Source organism: Pongo abelii, chromosome 22 (assembly GCF_028885655.2).
Source record: "Pongo abelii isolate AG06213 chromosome 22, NHGRI_mPonAbe1-v2.0_pri, whole genome shotgun sequence".
NCBI lineage: Eukaryota > Metazoa > Chordata > Mammalia > Primates > Hominidae > Pongo > Pongo abelii.
In genome coordinates this window covers 55,500,792-55,523,591 of record NC_072007.2, presented here as the reverse complement: position 1 = coordinate 55,523,591, position 22,800 = coordinate 55,500,792, and the positions used below count along the sequence as shown (strand labels likewise).

Here is a 22,800-nt window from a genome sequence, read left to right as displayed (position 1 = left end):
GATTTACAGAACTGGGTTCTAGTGCCCACATCACGTCCCACCAACTCTGCAAGCCTGGCCAAGAAATCTGACCTCCCTGGGCCGTCTGCAGGATGGGAAACTGCGTGGGAAGCCCAGCCACTTTGAGGAGGGAGCAGGTGATATGCGGGGTGGGTTTTGGAAGCTGAAAAGTCTAAACATCAAGTGTGAGAATGGTTGCCTCCAATTTGAGTATACTCATACCAACTGAGGTAAAACTGCCATACTTGCCAGGGGTATTGCAAGGGGTTTCAGGAAAAGCATGGCTTCCAGGAAAGAGGGGTCCAGGCCACCACCCTAGACCACAGCCTTGCAGCCGTGTGACTTGAACAGTGACTCAGCCCCTTCCAGGCTTGCTCCTATGAGGACAGGACGAGGACACAAGGAACACCCGCTGCAGATGGTGCTGTGAGGATTAAATGGAGGAACAGATGTAGAGTGCCTGGCCCCGTGACTAAGATCACAGTAGGGGCGCAATAAAAGATGGTCAAAAACACCGGAGTCTTTTTGTCACGGAGGGAGTGGAGAGGAGCAGGTGACAGAGACAGTAGACAGCGGCTGAAAAAACAAAACAGTGGAGAGATGGAAGATCTGCACAACACAATTAACAATCTGCACGGCGGTCACACGCAAGACGCTGCTCCTAACAGTGCATCATACATCAGCTCCTCAAGGACACATGAGCCACTTCTAAAAATAGACCATATCCCAGCCATAAAGACAATCTCAACATATTTCAAGTGGCTGAAATGAGACAGAGCTCATCCTCTGATCATAATACAATGAGCCTAGAAATTAATAACCCAAGTATAACTAGAAAGTCCCCACATGTTTGAGAGTTAAGCAATACACTTCTAAATAATCCATAGACAAAAGAAAATAATCACAGTAGAAAACAGAAAATATTTAGAACTTAAAACTAGAAAAGATTACATACAGAATTGTGTGGCACACAGATAAAGCAGTACATCAGAGGGACATTTATAGCTCGGTGCTCAAGATAGAACAGGAGTAAAAAAAATTAAAGAGTGCCTACCTGAACAAGTCAGGGAGAGAAGAACAAAGTAAGCTCAAAGAAAACAGAAAAAGGGAACTAGTAAGAAATTCAACCTGTATTAATTACATATAACAGCAGGTACACAAAGATAAACACTGGTTCTTTGAAAAGACAATGCAGTGAACCAGTGATCTCTGGCAAGACTCATGGAAACACAGAAAGGGAACACAAGAGGAAAAGCCCAAATTAACCAGCCTTGGAATTGAATCAGAGGGCAGGAAGGCCTGATGGCCACAATGTGACTCTCCTGTCCTTGTGTGGGAAGATCTTACTTGCCCCCAATGAGTCCCAGCAGGCGGGTGACTGCTCTGGCCCATCGAACGCAGCAGACGTGGTACTGCCAGGTCCAGACCAGCACTTGAAGAGGATACCAGCTTCCACCTCCTATTTCTTGGAACACTGTCTCTGTGGAGCCAACTCAGATGCTCTGAAGAGATCACAGGGGCTACACGCAGAGAAAGATGTCTAGTCAGCCCCAGGCGGGAGCCAGCCACCTCACTGAAGAAGCCTTCTCATACAGGACATTGAGAAGAACCAAGAAAGCCAGCCAACAGCCAGAACCAGAGCTCCAGACACTCAGGCTACCTGGCTGAGCATTAATAAAGTGATTGTTGTTTTATGTCACTAAGTTGGGAATGGGTGATCAGGCGGCAAGAGAAACCAAAATGGAATTATCACTTAAACTCTGACAACACTAAAAATATAGTAAGAGGCTTTATAAACTTTATTCCAAAAAGCTTGTAAGCTTAGGTTAAATGAAGAAACTCCAAGAGAAATACAACTTATTAGGCTGGGTGCGGCAGCTCACGTCTGTCATCCCAGCACTCTGGGAGGCTGAGGCAGGTGGATCACTTGAGCCCAGGAGTTCAAGACAAGCCTGAGCAACATAGCAAAACCATCTGTACTAAAAATACAAAAATCAGCCAGGCGTGGTAACACGTGCCTGTCGTCCCAGCTACTTTGGAGGTTGAAGTGTGAGAAATCACCTGAGCCTGAATGGTGGAGGCTGCAGTGAGCTGAGATTGCACCACTGCACTCTGGCCTGGGCAACCAGAGTGAGACCCTGTCTCACACACACACACACACACACACACACACACACACACAAATCACCATTTAAAAAGAAAAGAAATACAACTTATTAACACTAACTCAGGAGGAAATAGAAAATCTGACAAAACTACAAACATTAAAGAATTAGAAGCCAGGTGCAGTAGCTCATGCATAGAATCCCAGCACTTTGGGAGGCTGAGGCAGGCAGACTGCTTGAGCCCAGGAATTCAAGATCAGTCCTGGCAACATAGTGATACCTTGTCTCTACAAAAGAAATAAAGAAAATTAGCCAGGTGTGGTGGCGTGCACCTGTAGTCACAGCTACTCAGAAGGCTGAGGCAGGAGGATCGTCTGAGCCCAGGAGGCAGAGGCTGCAGTGAGCCGAAATTGCACCATCACACTCTAGAGCCTGGGAGACAGAGTGAGACCTTGTTTCAAGAAAAAGAAAAGAAAAGAAAAGGGAAGGAAGGAAGGAATGCAGAGAGGGAGGGAGGGATGGATTATAGTCAATAAACAAAAATCATCCTGGAAAGAACACTCCATGCCTAGATGGCTTCTCTAGAAAGTGAATCCAACATTCAACAAGACACTTCTGTGAAGATGAGAAGGAAGCAGTAAGTCAATCTTACAAATACAGTGTAAACATCCTATACAAAATGTGATCACACTCAATCCAATAATATTTTTTAAAGTGATCAATCAAACATGATTAAGATGAATTTATGATGGGAATGCAAACATGATTTAATGTATGAAAATCAATTTATGTAATCCACTTCATTAATAAATCAAGAGAAACACAAAAGAATATACTGATGACTCCCTTTGGATAAAGTTCCATCACAGGCAAAACTGAACTACATTGATTGGGGATGCATTCTTACAAGGTAAAATTAAAAAGAAAAGGACAGCATTATTTCAAAATATAGGATATTACCAAACACAGTGGCTCACACTTATAATCCCAGCACTCTGGGAGACCAAGGCAGGAGGATCACTTGAGGCCAGGAGTTCAAGATCAGCCTAGGCAACACATGGAAACCCCATCTCTACAAAAAATAAAAAACTCAGCGAGGCATGGTGGTGTGCGCCCGTGGTGTCAGCTACTCAGCAGGCTAAGGCGGGAGGACTGCTTGAGCCTGGGAGTTCAAGGCTGCAGTGAGCCATAATCCTGCCACTGCACTCCAGCCTGAGTGACAGAGTGAGACACTGTCTCAAAAACAAACAAAAAGGCCAGCACAACGGCTCACACCTGTAAGCCCAGCACTTTGGGAGACAGAGGCAGAAGCATCGCTTGAGCCCAAGAGTTCAAGAACAGCCTGGGCAACACAGGGAGATACCATCTCTACAAAAAGTAAACAAAATTAGCCAGGAGTGGTGGCTCATGTCTGTAATCCCAACTGCTCTGGAAGCTGCGGTGGGAGGATCACCTATGCCTAGGAAGTTGAGACTGCAGACAACTGTGATCACACCACTGCATTCTGGCCTGGGCCACAGAGCAAAACATTGTCTCAAAATAATAATAATTATAATTAATTATACACACACACACACACACATAGTACATATTAGATGTGTCATATGGATGAGGGGAAGTTATCATCAGAGAGGAGCATGAAGGAAACTGTGAGGTACACAGTGTCTATTTAACCTGGGTGAGAGTTACACGGACATGCAATTAAAATTTTCTCTTATATATGTGTCCATGTTCATGAAAGGTATCTCACAATAAAAATGTATTAGAGAACAAATAATCAGGCAACAGAACAAAAAAAAATGCCAGCAATGACAACTGATTTTACTTAGTACTATCAATAACAATGGGACCAAGTAGCTGCTGTATGATCAACCATATGAAACAACTAACCAACCACTGCAACCAGATAACTGTCTGCCACGGTCTCAGATAAGAGCTAAGGAACCACAAGTGCAGAAGAATTATGAGATTATGTGAAAAGGCAACTAGAAACTTTATATTCCTCACACAAAAAAGAGAGACTGAGGAGACTACGTTCAAGGAGATCGTGGTTGGAGGTGCTAAGAAGCAAGCTCGCAAGCTACGGCCAAGAGTTTCAACCTGCGCCGTTTTCTCCATTTGCCTTGAGCCATCCTGTGAAACTGGTGGGGAGTGAGCCACCCGAAAGGGTAGATGGGGAAAGGGAAGTACTGTGGGATAGGCAGCTCTGCACGTCTCCCACCTCCGCCCACTGACATGCCAGGGGCCAGCAGCTCAGCTTCAACCCCGGCACCACCACCTTTCCAGAGCTTTCTCTGGGTGACTGCTCCTAGTCGCAGGAAATCCTCTTCTGAAAATAGCATGACTCCAAATTCGTCAAGCTGAAGGGGTTTCCACAGTGGGTTTATATCCCACTATCTCCTAACAAAGGGAAATTCCAGTGCCACAGCAATGCTATGAAAAGACAGACCACTGAGGATTTAACATGCCTTGTACCAACAGCAAGTACACTGCAAGTTGTATTAAAACACATTTATCATTCACAGCACTTGATGGATTTGCTGTGCCAGTAATAATCATATTGATTAAATGAAGCAATTGTGTTTTCTTTTAAAGTGATATTTATCATTATAATTTAATTAGACTGTGGAAACCGGGGCTCTGCTCTGCCAAAAACGAAGTACTCTCATTTTCTACCTTGCATAAAGCCAATACTATTACACAGGTGTGCAGTTAAACAAATATGGTCAACTGATGAGATTTCACTATTTCGAGACAGTAATTACTTCAGGAAGTACAGAGGCATGATATGCTCATGGCAAGTAAAGTACAGGTCAAGAGAAAGTAATCAACTGGAGGGTGCTACAGCAAAGAAGCCTTCTTCCTAATTTTTGACAGTAGCTGCCATTTGAAGTGCTTTATTAGTCATAAGAATTAGTAGCAACAATGGGGAACGAAAAGTTGATGGCCCGAGAGGAGGGGATACAGCTTGGAAAACAGCCTTGAACATGCTGGAAAAGTCAAACACACCATATACAAACAGAAAACAACAGCTAAAGGAGATACAAACAGTTAGTAAACAGGTAAACTAAGAATGACCAATCGGACTTGGCAGGACAGGGAAGCAGAGAGACCCTCCAGAAATAATAGTTATAATGACTAACGCTAAAAGCTCAGTGGACAGGTTTTAGAAGCACATTAGACACAGTTAAAGAGAAAATGGCCAAACTGGGCAGTAGAACCGAAGCAATAACCCAGAAAGCAGTGCAGAGACACACAAGAGACAGAAAGTACCAAAAGCATGGGAGCTCTCACAGAAACAGATTCGGCCAACTAACCCACAGCAGAATAAATACAAATAAGCATGAACCCAGACACAGCACAGAGAAATGACGCGGGAGCACAGGGGGACAGTCAGGCTGAGAGCGGATGCCCAGGGCCCAGGGAAGAGACCAGGTAGTGGAGCAGGATGAGATCTTCAATGTGCAGACGGGAAAGCAAACTCCCCACTTAACAACAGTCTTTCCACAATAAGAATAAAGATGTTTTCACACAAATCATACCTGAGATAGTTAATCCTAAGGGACACATTCCAGAAGAACTGTGCTCTTGTAGAGAAAGAATATGTAGCAAAAAAGAGTGGCTATAAAAGGAAGCAGCATGTGAAAGCACTGGCTGAATAAAGGAAAAGCACAAATCTTACACATACCGTTCCAGCGAACAAAAAACAGGGAACGTCCCCAACTTGTTTTATGAGACCAGTATAATCTTGGTAGTAAAATCTGTCCAGGATGTGCCAGAAATGAATTATCAGTGGCTTTTATAAATGTAAACACAAAAATCATAACAAAATTAGCACATTTAAATCCAGGGACATAAAAAAGACAGTAGGTCACACCTGAGTTGAATACACACATACCAAGAATACACAGCTGGCTTCAGATGTGAGAATTGATCAACGCACTGAACAGCGACATTTCTATTCAAGGGTTCTTTAACTTAGATTTCTCAATCATTCAAACTGGTATTTTTGTAAATTTCTATTAGTAGAATAAACCTCACACTGTTCTCAAAATATACACTACCTGTGGAAGATAAAAAAATGGAAGATAAAGAAAGCTGATAAAATGAAAACAAACATTGTCGCCAATAATGAAAATAAAGGCCCAGCACACACAGCTTCTCCACATTCCTGCCCTTGCTGGGGGAAGACAATAAGCTTGGAAGTTGCCCCCAGAGCAATGCGGTGGCAGGGGTGGTGTCCTCAGAGGGTCCTAGTGTGTCCGTGATAAGGCCATCATGAACAGAACCAAAGAAGGCAAAAGGGAGACATCTGGCCTTCGCAGGCTTCCTTAGCGTGTTTTCCACACCTGTGAGGATCCTGAGCAAGTGCCAGGAGGAGACGGAAGAAGTGCAGCTTCACACTCCTCTCTAGAGCAGGCATTCAATCAACAGTTCACGAATGGGCTTCAGGAAGCCCATGAGAAGTGTGAAATCATATATGAAATGATGCATTCATATGCACAGATGAATTTTTCTAGTGAAAATGTAAATGGATTTAATCAGATACTCAAAAGAACCCAATACCCCACAAGAGTGCCAACATCTGACATGCAAACTTACCCGTGCGGTAGAGGCCAAAGACAGCCCTCACCATGGGCTATGAGATGACCCAAAACCCAATCCTTTCTTTGGCACTTAACCAGCAAAATTTCATAGCCTTTCTTTTCTCAGTACAACTAAGGGCTAGTCCATGGTAACCTACGAAGTGAATTATTACAGGGCACTAAAATTTATAATTTATAACCTAAACCTGGGGTGTTACTAGACTTTATAGAGGTCTAATTCAGTACCAAGAAGTGAGGCTCCTGTGCAAAGCTGCAAAGCTTGGTAATGCGCCTGCGTGGGGGGCCACAAAGTCCTCATCCTCAGAAACAGCATTTTGTTCATTACCAATGACAGCTTTATTTATAATGGATTTCAATTACCAACATTCTTGCTTTTATAATTTCAATGTCAGTTTTCTCATTTTCACACCAGTTTAATGTGGGTTGTTTGGGTATACAACGATGAAAATTCATAGTTTTAGGAGCCATAATTTTTCAACAACTTATAAGTATCCTAAGTCACCTCCATCTTTATTTCGAAACAGATGTATAGAACCTCCCCTAAATTCTGATGCAGTAGTAACGTTTTATTTGTTGGTGATGTGCTGATTAAGAGTATATGAAATTTAACTAGCTTGCATCAAAGTGTAACAAAGTGTAACAAAGTTACCCAGCTATTTTTAAGTTTATGGCCACACTCTTACATAATAAAGAACAACACTTCTCATAAGAACTTATGTATCAAAAGTACCTAAACTGGTTCATTTAATTTCATCCCGATTCTTTGATAATGTTGAGTGATATTTCCACTGGAGAGCAAGAACAGCTACTGGTAAAGGTGACCAAGGCACTAATTTTGCCACTGAGAGTGATCTAAAGAGGCTTTTAGGCCAGGCACAGTGGTGAGCTCAGCACTTGGGAGGCCAAGGTGGGAGGATGGCTTGAGCCTAGGAGTTCGAGACCAGTCTGGGCAACACGGCAAGACCCCACCTCTACAAAAAACTTAAAAATTAGTCAATGTGGCACGTGACTGTGGTCCAAGCTACTCAGGAGGCTGATACAGGAGTATTGCTTGAGCCCAGAAGGTGGAGGCTGCAGTGAGCCATGATCACACTACTGCACTTCACCCTGGGTGACAGAGCGAGACCCTGCCTCTAAATTAATTAATTAAAAGGGGTTTTAATTAAAAATGGTGATAAAGTACACCATATCTTCTCTCCATTCTTCCCAGAACTCCGTTAAAATGTCAGAAAAGGTACTTTTTGTTGGTGAATGAACCATAATAGTGCATGGTGCTAAAAATTTACAGAGGGATTTAGCAGAATACAAGAAAGCCTGCCAGGGCTTTTAGGGCATAAGGCAGACGAAAGCAGGTTGATGCGAAAGAGCAGAGGAAACTGCAGAGCAAGACAACAGAGGTGAGGGGTCTTCCCAAGAAGCAGGAGCCATAGGGAACGCTTTTATTCCTGGGCTAAAACCTGAGAATCGCTCTCCAAAGAAAGCCTGAGGTTTTCTAAGGGGTGATCCCAATATGGGCACGCAGGCTGGAAGAGAAGCAGATCCGGGTTTAGGGTAACGAAAAATCAAACCGTCAGGACATGAAGCCCAGGGAGGGAGAGAGTAGAAGATGTTTACCTGCAGTAGAACAAAGATCAAACGGATATCCAACTTCTCATTAACAACACTAGACTCTGGAAAATAATAGAGAATATTTTCTGATTTCAAAAGGAAAATTATACGATCCTAGAATTCTAGACCCCACCAAATTATCAATAAGTATGAGAACAAAGTAATTGCATGTTTGAACATTACGTGCAAAAACCCAAGAAGTCTGTCAGCCATCCATTCTATAAGGAAGTGGATTAAGAAGTCTGTCAGCCATCCATTCTATAAGGAAGTAGATTAAGGAGGTGCTCCAGCAAAACAAAAATAGAATCCAAGAAACCAACACCATGGGATAGGAGAAACCATGGCAACTGAGGCAGCTAGAAACAGCAGATACCTAAAGAGAAACTGGGAGTTCCATCTGAATATTCTCCTTTTATTGGCAAAGGTTTGGTGAGGCAGAATTACATTGCATACCACTTGGTTCTATGGCAAAATATACTATCATAATACTATAAATGTTACTTTTCTTATATTAAAATGTTTAGACTACACTTGCAGGAAAAGCACAGGGAGCCTAATGATAGATGGGAAACACTACAAATGTTTTAAGCCTTGTCAATATAAATCTCATCAAAACTCAAGAGTGTGAAGGCACTGTCTGTTGACTCCCACATGAACTCACAAACAGAAAAGTTAAAGCTATAATGGTGACTACAAGAAGAACTTAAGAGAGGAAAACACAAACTGTACATTGTTTACCTCTGGAAACGGGGCGTGGGGTGGAGAGGGAGAAAGAGGAAAGAGGAAATCTCCAACTTAATTTATACCCATTCATGAGCTGCAATGTGTTTTTTACCATGTGCTGGTATTACTTCCATTTTTTAAAATAGTTACATTCAAAGGGCCCCCTTATCAACAGGTGAGCCATTAAATAACTGCAGTACATCTATAGGACAGAATAATATGTTCTTGTAACAAGTGAAGTAGCATGAGCATTGCGTTAGTTATATAAAGTCAGAATTTTTAAAAAGCTTTTTTTTTTAACTGTGAAAGAAAAAAGATAAAGTGTCATAGTCCTATGAAGAGAACGGCACTACCTGTACTGACATGCAGGATGTGACGGGACAGCTGCGTTACAGAGTGATGTGCACAGAAAACCCCTGTGTATCTCAGCAATCTCATATACATAACAGAAACTCCTCATCTATTATATATACCAGAATCCAGTGCTGACACAAACTAGTGGGTATGTACCCTTCCATATTTTTCCTATGTACACACACACAACATTTTGTAAGCCTAAAAAGCTGGCACAAAAAGCAAACCAACTTCACAAGGACAAGCCAGAGAGTCCTTGGGGGATGTCCTTCCAGGAAACTCAAAACAGCAAGTCTCCCTGGAGAAGGAGGCTGGGAAGAGCATCTGACAAAACTGCTCCCTTCATCCTTCGAGGGAGCAATCCAGGAAATGCAAGGCTGTATACTTCACATGGTTTCCTGAGGATATGGGTAGAAAACACTTCCAGTAAAAGCTTTACTAAAATGTTATACAGTGAAAATTAAAATACAAACCATTCCTCCATGTGCCAGTGTCATCTGCTAATTTGTACAACATCTTGTTTCAATGATCTGAGAGGCCTACACAAATAGGTAGAGTGACCACAGTCTACCAATTATGCTGAGAAAACAAGAAAAACATATACATGAAAATAGACACAGATATTGTTTGGCCATGTCCCCACTCAAATCTCATTTTCAATTGTAGTTCCCATAATCCCCACGTGCTGTGGGAGGGACCCAGTGGGAGGTAATTGTATCATGGGGGCAGTTACCCTCATGCTGTTTTCATGATAGTGAGTGAGTTCTCACGGGATCTGACAGCTTTGTAAGGGGCTTTTCCCCATTTTGCTGGACACTTCTCCTTGCTGTTGCCATGTGAAGAATGATGTGTTTGCTTCCCCTTCCGCCATGATTGTAAGTTTCCTGAGGCCTTCTCAGTCATGCTGAACTGTGAGTCCATTAAACCTTTTTCCTTTATAAATTACCCAGTCTTTGGTATGTCTTTATTAGCAGCATGAGAACACACTAATACAGATACAAAGGAAACATACAAAATGATAACAAAAGGTGCTTCTATGCAAAGGGACTAATCATGTCTCTTCCTAGTTTTGCATTTCTGCAAAGTATGCACAGTCTGTAATAAGCATATTTTGTTTCTAAATAAAAAATTAAATCTTTCAGAAGAAGCTCGGAAATGTAGAGTTTTCTCCAAAGACTTAGCAGCCAAGGCAAGGGAAGGCACGCAGGGGTGCTGCTGCGCAGCAAGCACAGGCGCAGGCACCGCCCAGGCCAGCCCCACCCTGGAGCTGAAGATGGAGAAAAGGTCAATTCCAAGACTGATCCTGTTCAGAAGACAAAAATGAGCTCAACCAGCTGTTCCTGCCACTATAACCTGAGAAATCTCGCCCTGGGGACACTGAGAGATGCATAGTAGATACCACCTTAATCAGCATCCCCGAAAGCACTTACCTTTTCACCCCAGGATGACCCAACCTTGCACAAAGGACTCAGTCTGCACTCAGCAAGAATGCAACATACAGTTCCTTATGGAAAGAGGATGGATGACAAGGGTGAAATCAGTTAATTAACAAATATGTATCTCTTCAGCATTTTGCTTTGCAGGGGGAAAAAATACCCTTAAAAGATAAGCAAGCATCCCTACTACTTAATGTGGTGACAACCTGGCCCCAGATTTTAGGTGAGCACTAAATCCCCTTGACCCACAATACCATGTGTTATGTAACAGCAACAGAAACTCACACATTTGAACTTTAGAGCACGTGAATAATTCCTTACATGCATTATAAATGAAAGAAGAAAAACCATACGACTTCTGCAAGAGTCCTTGAGTTTAATGGACACAAATTTTAAAAGCTACCTCAACTATTAAGTTTAAATAGTAAACATGTTAAACATTTACATAGTAAACATCCTTCAAAACCCAAGGATGCAGAAAAAGGGGAAGAGATTATGCTGAATTCAAAAGATGTATACCTATAAGAAATCAGTGATCTGGCTGCTAATTTTACTGGGATGTAAATGGCATCTGATGATACAGACAATCTAACTGGGTTTCTTATTCCTTGCTCTGTCAGGGACAAGTTGAGTGATCCAGAGACATCGCCCTGACTGGCTAATGCGCCCCGTGAGGAAGCGGGTGCACTGCTGAACCAATTCAGCAGACGGCTTTCCCATCCCAGCGGCCCAGCATTCACTCACTCTGTGACTCACAGATGGTCACTGGCACCAAAGCAGACCACCTCCTCATGCTCACCAACCAATGAGGCCAAACGTCCAAAACCATGTATTTCTGCATTTCTGGGGTAAAGGAATAGACTAATTTCAAATATTGTTTCTCACTGGAGGTTTGGTCGCCTTAAATCTTCCCTGGGCCCTACAAAGCAAGAGGCTCACAAAGCCTGTCTGTGAGTGGATACATGACTTGAAAAAGCGTATTCCCAAAAGATCGTGCCACTTTGCTGTTGTTTCAAATAAAAGCTCTCCAATCCATTCCCCATATCCAGCTCTCTACAGGTCAGTGCGACCCCATGACCAGGATTATGAACACAGAGTTGGAAGTTTGCCTGCTTGAAGATCCAGCAATGCAGACCCCTGGCTCTGAGGCTACTGTCACCCTGCAGCGTCTCAAGCGTTCCCTCTGGCAGGAGCAGGTTAGTAACAGTGCCTGCTGCAGATGGCTGCAGCAAAGGCTGAATAAAATAACGCAGCAAAGAACTCAGCACATTTCCTGCATGGAGGAAGAACTCAATAAATGTTAGCTATTACTGGAGGTGATGATGACAATGCTAAGGTGATGATGACAACCTCAACAATGTTATTAATAGCAACCAAATTACTGAGCAATAAAAATTAAGTGATGTTGAATATTTTTTAATGTTTGTTTCAGTGTAATCGGACCTTTAAAAAAACATTCAGCCTAAGCCTCGAGACTCTGCGAAAGCAAAGCCCTCCCCTGGCCCTGGCATCCACTACACAGGCTGCGCACCTCCCGGGATGACTGATGGACCTGAGCATCAAGGCTTTATGCACAAAAACACCAAGGTACCACTCCAAGAGGGTTGCTGGGGTTATCTGTGGTGTCTGTGGACAAGTATGTCACAATGGTGCTTGGATATCTTCCTGAGTTCAGCAATGTGAATGGGGATACATGTGTCCTGACTTGACACAGCTGATAAGCCATGCTTCCTTTCTGTTACTATCCATGTCTTATATATGACTCCATCTAAAAGCTGGTAAGCCTTTTAAAGGGTAGGAGCCAAGACAACCTCCAAGCCTTCCCTGGTCTAAGCCACCGCCTAATATCAGAATGTGCTGGATATGTAGTTTTGGTTTAGGACGGCAACCTCTGATTGGTATGTAGAGTATGTCTACTAAACATAATATTTATTAAAAGAACACTTAATGCCACGTATGTGTTGGATGGCATGGCTTTCCTCAATCTATAAAAGAATTCTGGTGCTTTAACAGGTACTAAAAAATATTTTTAACTAACTGAATTATAAATTTTCTTATACGTGCTATTCATAACAGCAGATTGCTTGCAAAAGTAAAAGCTACTTGTGACTTCCAGTTTGAAATATCTGAAAAATTTAGAAAGTAGCTGAGCTAAAATTGATCTCTGCACTTTTCGAAGAAGGGTCACTGGGCTGCAGCTGTGTTCATTCATTGTGAGGGCTCCCTAAACACTGACTGATACTGAAGAACCCTCATGTGCTGCAGAGGTACCTCTGGGCAGGACTGCTCAAGTATCAGAGAGCTCTGCCAGGTTCAACTCTCAGGGCAGCTTCCTAGTGGCTGTTAACAGGTGACGCTGTACAGACACTCCCTTTCAGGATGCTTTAAAAAACAGACAAGGAAAGAGTTCAGAGTAAACTGAAAAATTTACATTTCAACATATATATATATATATTTGTTTTGTTTGGTTTGGTTTTTGAGACAGAGTCTTGCTCTGTCGCCCAGGCTGGAGTGCAGTGGCACTATCTCAGCTCACTGCAACCTCCACCTCCTGGGTTCAAGCAATTCTCCTGCCTCAGCCTCCCGAGTAGCTGGGACTACAGGTGTGCACCACCACGCCTGGCTAATTTTTGTATTATTAGTAGAGATGGGGTTTCACCATGTTGGCCAGGCTGGTCTCGAACTCCTGACCTTGCGATCCACCCATCTCAGCCTCCCAAAGTGCTGGAATTACAGGCGTGAGCCACCGAGCCTGGCCATTTCAACCAATATTTTAAAATTCACTATCACATTTTAGTCCCCAAAATACCGCTAGGAAAGGCGTACAAGCAAGGCAAGTAGATTTCCCTTTTCACAGACAAATAAAACTCAACTAAGTTTAGTCAATGAGTGAAATACTTAAACATTCTGCCTCCAACTCCAGCCATCTTCCTTTGGCTACCCACATGGCCCCCGCACCCCTTAGGGCCTGTGTACACAGGACACACGTGGCCCCTCACAACTCACAGAGGGGCATCCTCCCTGTGACACTCTCCATCTTTGAGATCATAACTCTGGGGATCATGACCTGATCTCCCCAGAACTTCCTGGTTATCACATGTCATCTTGGGGTCATTAATAATCGCAGGCCCTTTCACTCTCAAAAGTGTCCCTGTTCAAGCAGTAAATCACATGGTCACCTATTTACAACACAAGCCTGCATCCCCCAAATGGGAAGTGGGATCAAAGGTCTGCAGAGGCTGCCGGCTCCTCACACCAGGGCAGACTGACCAAGAGGAATGTGGGTGACTCAGGACCATCCCCCCTTTATTTCCACCCAACTGCATTTAGAACAGAATCCGAATCTCACCATGCAACTCTATACAGAGATACACACCGAGAGGAAGGCTCACCCCCGACCCCAAGCCCTGGCCCCAGCCCAGAAAGTCCAGGGAAGAGAAGAGGGAAGGGTTATGAGGAGCCCCAGGGATGGGGGAAGTCCACCAAGGGCCTTGTGTGCATGTCTAGGCAACCTTCATTCATCTATGGCAGATGTGAAGTCCCTGTGCCTCTTCACACCGAATAAAAAAGGCAATTCCAGAAAAGACACCTGAGCTAGATTCAAAAATGATGAGTCAATTTCTATCATTTTCAGGGGGAAAACCAGTATTTTCTTGAAGAAGGATGTAGGCAAGACATGAGGTGTGCAGAGACACCATTCCCATACCTGCTCCTTCCCTGATGACAGAAACTGTAGCTGGGCACTTTGGGAGGCATCTCAGAGAGTCCAGATGACCATGAAATGTAACAAAAGCTCAATCTCACTAGTAAACAGGTCCATAAGAATCAAAACTACAGAAAAATACCACACACACCTGCCAAGAATGGTAAAAATTAAGAAGACAGAAACTTCCAAAGCAGTTGATGCCACATGGGGAGTGTGGTGAAAGCAGGCAGTTGAGTGCCCAACCAGGCACCATGCCAGCATCACCCGCTCACGCTGAAGTGCGTGTGCTCACAGCCAGCCCACCCACCCCAGCAACACCTGTGCTTCTTTACCAAAACACATGTATCAGTATGGTCAGAGCAGTTTTGCTTATAATGGCCCCAAACTGGGAACCGTCTAACTATCCATCGTCAGCAGAATGAATATATGATATGGTCAAACAGCAGACTACTATGTACAGCAATAAAAACGAATGGGCAACAACACGGGCAAGTCTTATCACACATGTAATACTGAACAAAAGAAAACACACAAAAACACATCCTTTGATTGCATTTATATAGTTAAAAAATAGGCTAAGCAGAGGACTTTTAGGGCAATGAAACAATTCTGCATACTGTAAGGATGGATCCATATCATCATAAATGTGTACAAACCCATAGAACGTCCAACACTAAGAGTGCACCCTCATGGAAACTATGAACTCTGGGTAATGAGGTGTCAATGTGGGGTCATCACCTGTAACAAATACACGGCTCCGGATATGGATGTTGATAATGGGGGAGGCTGTGCCCGTGTTGGGGCTGGGGGCCTATGGAAAATCTTTGTACCTGTCCCTCAATTTTGCTGTAAATATAAAACTGCTCTAAAAAATAAAGTCTATTAAAAAGTTAAAAACAAATAAACAGGCACACTTAAACAAACAGGTTGCAGGATACAAGCTCAAGTGACAAACCTGTCACCCACAGAGGTCAGTGGCAGGCGCCCATGCTAACAGGAGGAGCCTGAGGAAGCCTTCAGGGACTGCAGTGCTCCGTGTGCTGGCCTGCGTGGAAGGCACAACCCGGCGGGCTCTGCGATACTTCACTCAGCTGCGCCTTCCTCTTGTGCGCTTTCCTGCCTGCATAACGCTTCTCAACAACACAGGTAGACCCTGATTGTCTTACAAGTCACTGCTGATGAGCTGAGAGACGAAGGAGCGCCCCAGCCCTCTCGACCTGAGCTCTCACTAGCACCATCCCCTCACAGAGCAGAGTATGGGAAAAGGATGAGTGTCCAAAGAGGATGGACAGACGGGCAGAGCTCAGCACAGCACTCAGGAGTACCTTCCAGAAGGTAAAAACTGAGAGAGATGCACCCACTGCTTTTAGGAAGCAGCACAAGAATCTTGGCTTTCTGTCCATGAGATCTGATTAAAATGTTTATTACTTTTTAAAATAATGGTAAAAAACTAATTACCCAATCAAAATAAATGAATCCTGACAGCAACTATAACTAGAAATACTTAAAGAGCCATAAATGCTAGCAACTCCTTGAATATTACAATTTCCAAAAGGATTGATACATGCTTAAATAGATTAGGTTTATTAATCAAACTGTTATAGGTGAGGAGTTTAATCTCCTAGGAATTAAAATACATCATTGTCAGTAGCAATTGTTTAGTTCAATTCCTGCAGAAAAAGGTAAGTGAAAAACAAAGGGAAAACAAATTCTCCACACCCCCGCCTCACTGGCTCTTTGACAACGCGGTCCCCAAGTCACCACACCCATGTAGAGACTTGCCGGATGGTCGAGAAAACACAGCCATTACTTGGCACAGAAATGTACTGGTTTTCAAATTCGTGGGAAATAAGAAAATAATTATTTCACAGAATAAACAGATGAACATTTTAAGGTTTGTTTCGTGAATGGAAAATGCTAAACATGCTACCCCGAGGTTAACTCCACCTCTTTCCAAGCATGACTGAAAATGGTTTCTCCTCAAGGAAGAAAATTATGCAGAGGAAAGAGTCTCACATTTTCTTCTCAAAATGTGGAAGTGAAAAGGTCAAGTAAAAATAAATACAAAGTAAACTGACTGACTAATTTGAGCTTCTTTCCTCCCTGCACCCAGCTAATAGAGCAGAACGTTAAAAATAAAAGTGGTCAGAATTTTTCAGAGCGAGGACTGTTAGGTAAAAATAGATGCTCACACCGCACTTCCAGCTGAAGCGTGACTAGAGGCAGCCCCCACGCTACTTGTGGCTTTCCACTAATGTCTATAACGACAAAAAGAGACAGAAACTCCTCACAGCACGGCTGAAAACTACATACTGACGTACAACCTCATACAGAAAGTTTTCAAAGGAAAATTTCAGGAGCAAATAAATGATTTTTGCTTAAAACCAGCATGATTTGGCTTCTCTATCACCAAAAGCATCCAAAAAGAGGGGCGTCAAGACGTTGGTTTTAATAGTAAACCTAGAAACAACCAAAGGGTGCATTGCTAGGTTAAAAAATACCAAAGCCCGTCCATTTATTCTTCAACAAGTATTTGAGTGCCTTCTACATGCCAGGAGGATGGGACAAAAACAAAAGTCTCCATCTACACGGAGCCTCCAGTCCTGAGGGGCACAGAGCCCCGTGCGCCGACATCAGGAAGTAGTGAGGCACGCGACGCAGAAAAACAAACCAGCCTCCAGACTGATAAGGAAAGGTGGATACTTTTCCACCTTTTGACCAAGCCATTAAAATCCAGGTCACGGAAAAACAAATGGGAAACTGCTCCTGACTCGTTAAACAAAAGCGTTCATGACAACTCGGTGGTGCCACAGGACTCATGGGCACACACACGTGCAAACACATATACGCACACATGCACACATGCGTGCACACACACACGCACATGCACACACGTGCACGCACACGTGCACACACATATATGCACACACGCACGCACACACACGCGTACAGGAGGAGGCAGCAGCGCAGACTGGTGATTCCCACATGAACCCCAGAGCCTGGTCTGGTCCTAGCTCTGTAGCTGAGAGCTGTGCCATCCTCAGCAAGGACTTACTCAAAGTCCTTTTGCCTCTGCTGATTCAGCCCCAAAAGTAGAGTCCCAGCAATGCCACCTCCTTCAGGTGTGTTTGCAGGGCCCTGCTCAAGTGACCCAACTTCTGGCTGGGTTGGCCTGGGCTGCAATCACACAGCCTTCAAAGACAGAATGCTATCCTAACTAAATTCTGTGTTTAATCTGCATCAGGTACCTTCCAGCCATGTGTCTTATGAAATCCATAATGAATACAGAGCCATCCTAAGAAAAAAGGTCGAAGTGTGGAAACTACCTAAATTTAACAACCTCTAGGTTTAGGGATGTGGGTGTGGTGGTTGGAAGGAAGGAGAAACAGCCCAGAATAATCCACAGTAGAGCGGGGGCATCCTGGCAGCCTGTGCGTGCAGGTGCATGAGAATTTGGTACCTGCTTCCTAGGAAATCTAGGGAGAGTTACTGCTGCTCTTGTTACAAAGTCTATTTCAAAGCACACTGAGAATAAATTTAGAAGTTAACAATCATAAACTTTAATGCTCTTTTAAGCTGAAAAGGCAACTGCCTCTTCACCTTTATTTAATACATCATTTCCAATTAAGCATGTACATGAGAAATAGCAACATTATTAGAAACAGCTATCAAGTGAGACTTTTGATTATTTGCAAATCTGTAAGAAATGGTATCTTGGTAAAGTGTATGGGCCATGTTTATGTACGTGTATATGTGCATATGTGTCTGTTCATACCTTTTTCCCATTTTCCTAGGATTTCGGGTTTCTTCTCCCTCAACTTTTAAAATATTTATGATATGCTACAAAGGTTTTCTCACAATTGGTATTTTTGTCTTTCGACCTTATTGTGTTTTTCTGTTTTGTTTTTGGTCAGGCAAAAGTTGTTACTTTTTTTTTTGAGACAGGGTCTCGCTCTGTCACCAAGGCTGGAGTGGCACCATCATGGCTCATTGCAGCCTTAACCTCCTGGGCTCAAGTGATCCTCCCACCTCAGCCTCCCAAGTAGCTGGGACTACAGGTGTGTGCCACCACACCCAAATAATTTTTGTATTTTTTGTAAAAATAGGTTTTACCATGTCGCCCAGGCTGGTCGCAGTATTTTGGAATGCAGTCAAATTCATCCATCTTTTCTTTGTTGAAGCTGAATTTTGAGTTACACCTTTAAAAAAGCCTTTCCCAACACAAAGGTAATATTCAACCATGTTTGTGTCTAACACTGGAACAGTTGCCTTTTCCACACTGAGTTCTCTGACCCACTTGCAGCCTATTTTTGCATGTGGTGTAAGGTATAAATCCTAATGATGTATTTTACAAAATGGAGTCCAATTGTCCCAAGAACATTGACTCTAACAATCTATCTTTGACCCAACAATCTGAGATACTATCTTTATCATCTATATATTTCCATCTATATATGGGCTTATTTCCTCCATTGGTCTGTCTGGCTCTTCATGCAACCTTGCCACACTATTTTCCATATAGCCTTTGTAGTATGTTTTAATATCTAGTAGAGCTATTCTCCTTTTCTTGGCTCTTTCTTTTCTAAGTTTTCTAGGTATTCATGCTATTTCAATTTTGGAATAGACATGTCCAGCCCAAGAAAAAAAAGCTGAGCCTTTTTGCTTTCATATTAAATTAGCATCACATTAAATTTGAAAATTACCTGACAACTGACATCTTAATGAGCCAAGCCATCTTAACCAAGAACAGGGTGTCTTCACCTGCTCAAGGCGACTTCTGTGTCTTTCTCAACTTATTGTTTTCTTCACTTAGCTTTTGAACAGTTCTCATTACATTTATTCCTAAGTATTTTCTCATTGTTGTTGCTATTGTTAATGGGGTTGTCTCTTCCATAATATCTTCTGATTATTTTTGTATATATGAATAACATTGACATTTGCATAATAATTTTGTATTTCTACTGGACAGGACTGCTCTAGGGTTTTCCAGGCACTCCCAAAAGAGGTAGTTTTATTTCTTCTTTTCCATATGGTATGCCTTTGTTTTTTCTTTCCTTTACTCAACCTAGCCAGTGGGTACATTGGGATTCCTCCATATTGGCTAATGAAACTGCACATCTGTGCTTTGTGCAGCCTCTTCCTGCCTTGCTGCAAGCCCTGCTGTGACGCACTCAACTCCAGCACCTATTCCTTGCTTTGGGGAGATACCACTGACACAGAGAAGAGACAAATTTGCATCCCAAAAGTGTATCCGGCCGTATTTATTCTCAACAATACCTTCTTTACCTTTCTGGCTCTTGTTTAACTATAGTTAAGTGAAATTTGTGTACCTCCCACTGGAAGGACCCTATCATAGATAGCACTAAAAATGGTTTATTAAAGTAAAGTGAGCTAAATATTTTAAGTTGCTCGGAAGTTCCCAAGTCATTCATTATCTGGAGAGTAAGAGAAAAGGGGGACAGCTAAAAGCCCCAAGGCCTGTGGCTCCCCAGAGTTCTTGTGGGTTTCCAAGCGCAGACTCACAGCTAAGAAACGGAGTGCAGGCATCCCAGCACTTGGCCTAGACACCCCCACTCTCTCCAGGTCACGTATTTAGGATGGCCTTAGAGACATGATGATAAACACACTGAGAGCAAGGCTAAGTTAAGTGACAGATGATATCTGTACTTAATACACGAGTCTAGGTTGCAACATTAAACACAACCACAACCCACACTGAACACAGAGGGCTTTGTTAAATATCATAAAAAGGCTTTAAACTCAGCAGGCAACATAGTCAAGTAGAGAAAGGACCTATAAAAAAAAAAAAAAGCCTCCCACGGGATTTAACAGCCTGCTACAAGATACAATTGCAATAAAGGCAAAGAAAGGAATACCGCTGTGGATGAGAAAAGAAAGCAAACAGCTAAGAACAACTTCATCAGGTTGAGAAGCAAACAATCCTAAAACACAACATAACATCAGGGTAGCTTGTTCTTACAAAAGAATTTCTGCACTAGATTGTTGGTATTCGTTTACAGTTGTTTTACAGAACAAAGACAACACTATCACTAGCAAAAAGCCTAAAAAAGCAAAGAAGCTGATTTCAGCCAAAATTCCTAGACACGGGTACACTATAAAAAAGGAAGTCACTCAACAAGTTCATAATCATAAAAACTGGACAGTGGTGAGTTTCTTGGAACTTCACCTCTACAAACAGACGAATCATGTTTCCAGTCCCCTATCTTCTTGCAACCAACAATACGTTTTCACGAAGGAAGCCAGTCCTTGAAATCATCTGCATACTGAGAAATATACTCATATATGCGTGTGTGTGCATGAAGCAAATCTAGTAAAGAACATAAAAGCAACACAATGCTAGAATGCTTTTAGCTTTAGTGTTCAAAATAATTCCTTATTTCCTTAGGGCTCTTACGAGTTTTCTCTTTTAAGATATATTCAGTTAATTGTGATCTGAGAAGGAACAGATGAGGACCAGTCAGGAGCAGCTGAAGGAAACAGAGAAACCAGCCTTCCACCTCTTGTATCATACTTAGGCCAAAATGAAACCAATGCTCCTCTAGAGAATCATAAATTACACAAATATTAAAATACAAAGAAGCAGGCCGGGTGCAGTGGTTCATGCCTATAATCCCAGCACTTTGGGAGGCCAAGGCAGGCAGATCATCTGAGGGTCTGGAGTTCGAGACCAGCCTAGCCAACATGGTGAAACCTCATCTCTACTAAAAATACAAAAATTAGCCTGGTGTGGTGGCGGGCACCTGTAATCCCAGCTACTTGGGAGGCTGAGGCAGGAGAATTGCTTGACCCCAGGAGGTGGAGGTTTTGGTAAGCCAAGATCATGCCACTGCTCTCCAGCCTGGGTGACAGTGCCAGACTCCATCTAAAAAAAAAACAAAGAAGCAATGATGCATGCAAAGCATAACAGAAAAATCAACTGGAAAGTAAAGCCAAAGCTTCACATGCCATCCTTGTTTCCACTTTAACCCTGTTAGGTAAGTTTCTCCAACTCAGCCTTTTTATCCAACTCTGTTCTCAGAACCTGGGTGCTTCATACTTGGGAGCATTTCCCCAAGGGAAACACAGAGACTTTATATCAATGTCATAAACATCTAGACCCCTTGTAGCCAGCAGGCACCCCAAGAAAACTTCAAAGAGCCGGTGTGGAGCTGCTCTGTGTGAGGCCACCCAGGACAGCAGGAGGCATCTGCGGCAGCATGGGCTGCCTGCCAGCACCAGGGAAAGTCCCTACTCCCCAGAGCGCACGCTTGCCACTGCTGACATTTCCCTGCTTCCAGCCCTTCACAGGGGGCCCAGCAATGCCATGTCCGTTTTATTTAGCCAAAACAGACCACCTCAACTTTACTAGAGGTTATTGCTAGTAAGTATGACAGGAGTTTCATCTCAACCTTTGAAGATTCTGTTCTTGAGAAACACCTCCAGTTCTGGGTTTGTACCTCATTCCTTGTATCTCCAAGCTGCAGGACGGCCTGTCCATGCCCTGACCCCCACTGTGTCTCCACTGACCCAATTCTTCCCTGCTCTTTCTTAGAACTCACTCTATCCCAGGAGTCCCCAGTCAAATGGGTACAGTAGCAACAGCCTCTCTACCCTGACAATGCTCCTTTACAGCCTCCACTGCACAGGACAACTCCAGAATCCAAGCTGACAGCACCCGGACAGCACCTAACTCTTCACAGAAGTGACTGTAGCACATAAATATATCCCACTGCACCAAAACTAACCACAGCCATATCACAGATACCCAAGGCTGCCAGGCACAAGGAGACAGACGAGAAAGGGGAAGCCCAAGTGGAAGGAGAGGGCGGCAGGCCTACCTCGCTGAAGGGAACAGAACACACTTGTGAAAAAGTATATGAGCTAGCTGAACGCACTGCTCCAGGAGGGACCCCCCTCCCCAAAAGTGAACCCCTTGGAGATCAACCATCACTGACCCCTGGGGCCTGGTTCGATAAGTGTGCCCTGACTACTCGGTTTTCAAAACCAAAGGATATACTGTGTAAGAGTAACAGACAGAGTTAAGAAATCAAAGAAAACTAGGGGAACCACTTACACAAAAGTCAGGATAATTATTTATTTGGAGCAGAAGATACGGACACAAAGTGTTTTTGAAAAAACACTTATTTTTAAAGTAAATGTTATTTTTAGAACAATTTTAGATTTGAAGAAAAATTGAGCAGATGTGACAGAAAGGCCCCACAAACCCCACACCCATTTTCTATTATTAAGATCTTACATTA

The 22,800-nt window shown here is 43.1% G+C and overlaps 1 protein-coding gene across 9 annotated transcripts in view; it reads right to left on the bottom strand.

Annotated features, from left to right (window-relative positions):
- The window catches only part of ADARB1 (adenosine deaminase RNA specific B1), a 156,102-nt gene that overhangs the window by 103,043 nt on the left and 30,259 nt on the right, over positions 1-22,800 (bottom strand). The window contains exon 1 of one of the 9 annotated variants that reach the window (XM_054542636.2): positions 8,327-8,349. The exons of the other annotated variants lie outside the window; for them this stretch is intronic. The gene's annotated coding sequence lies outside the window, so the exon portion shown is untranslated. Of the gene's footprint in view, positions 1-8,326; positions 8,350-22,800 lie in introns of those variants that run through there. 9 annotated transcript variants of the gene reach the window in all.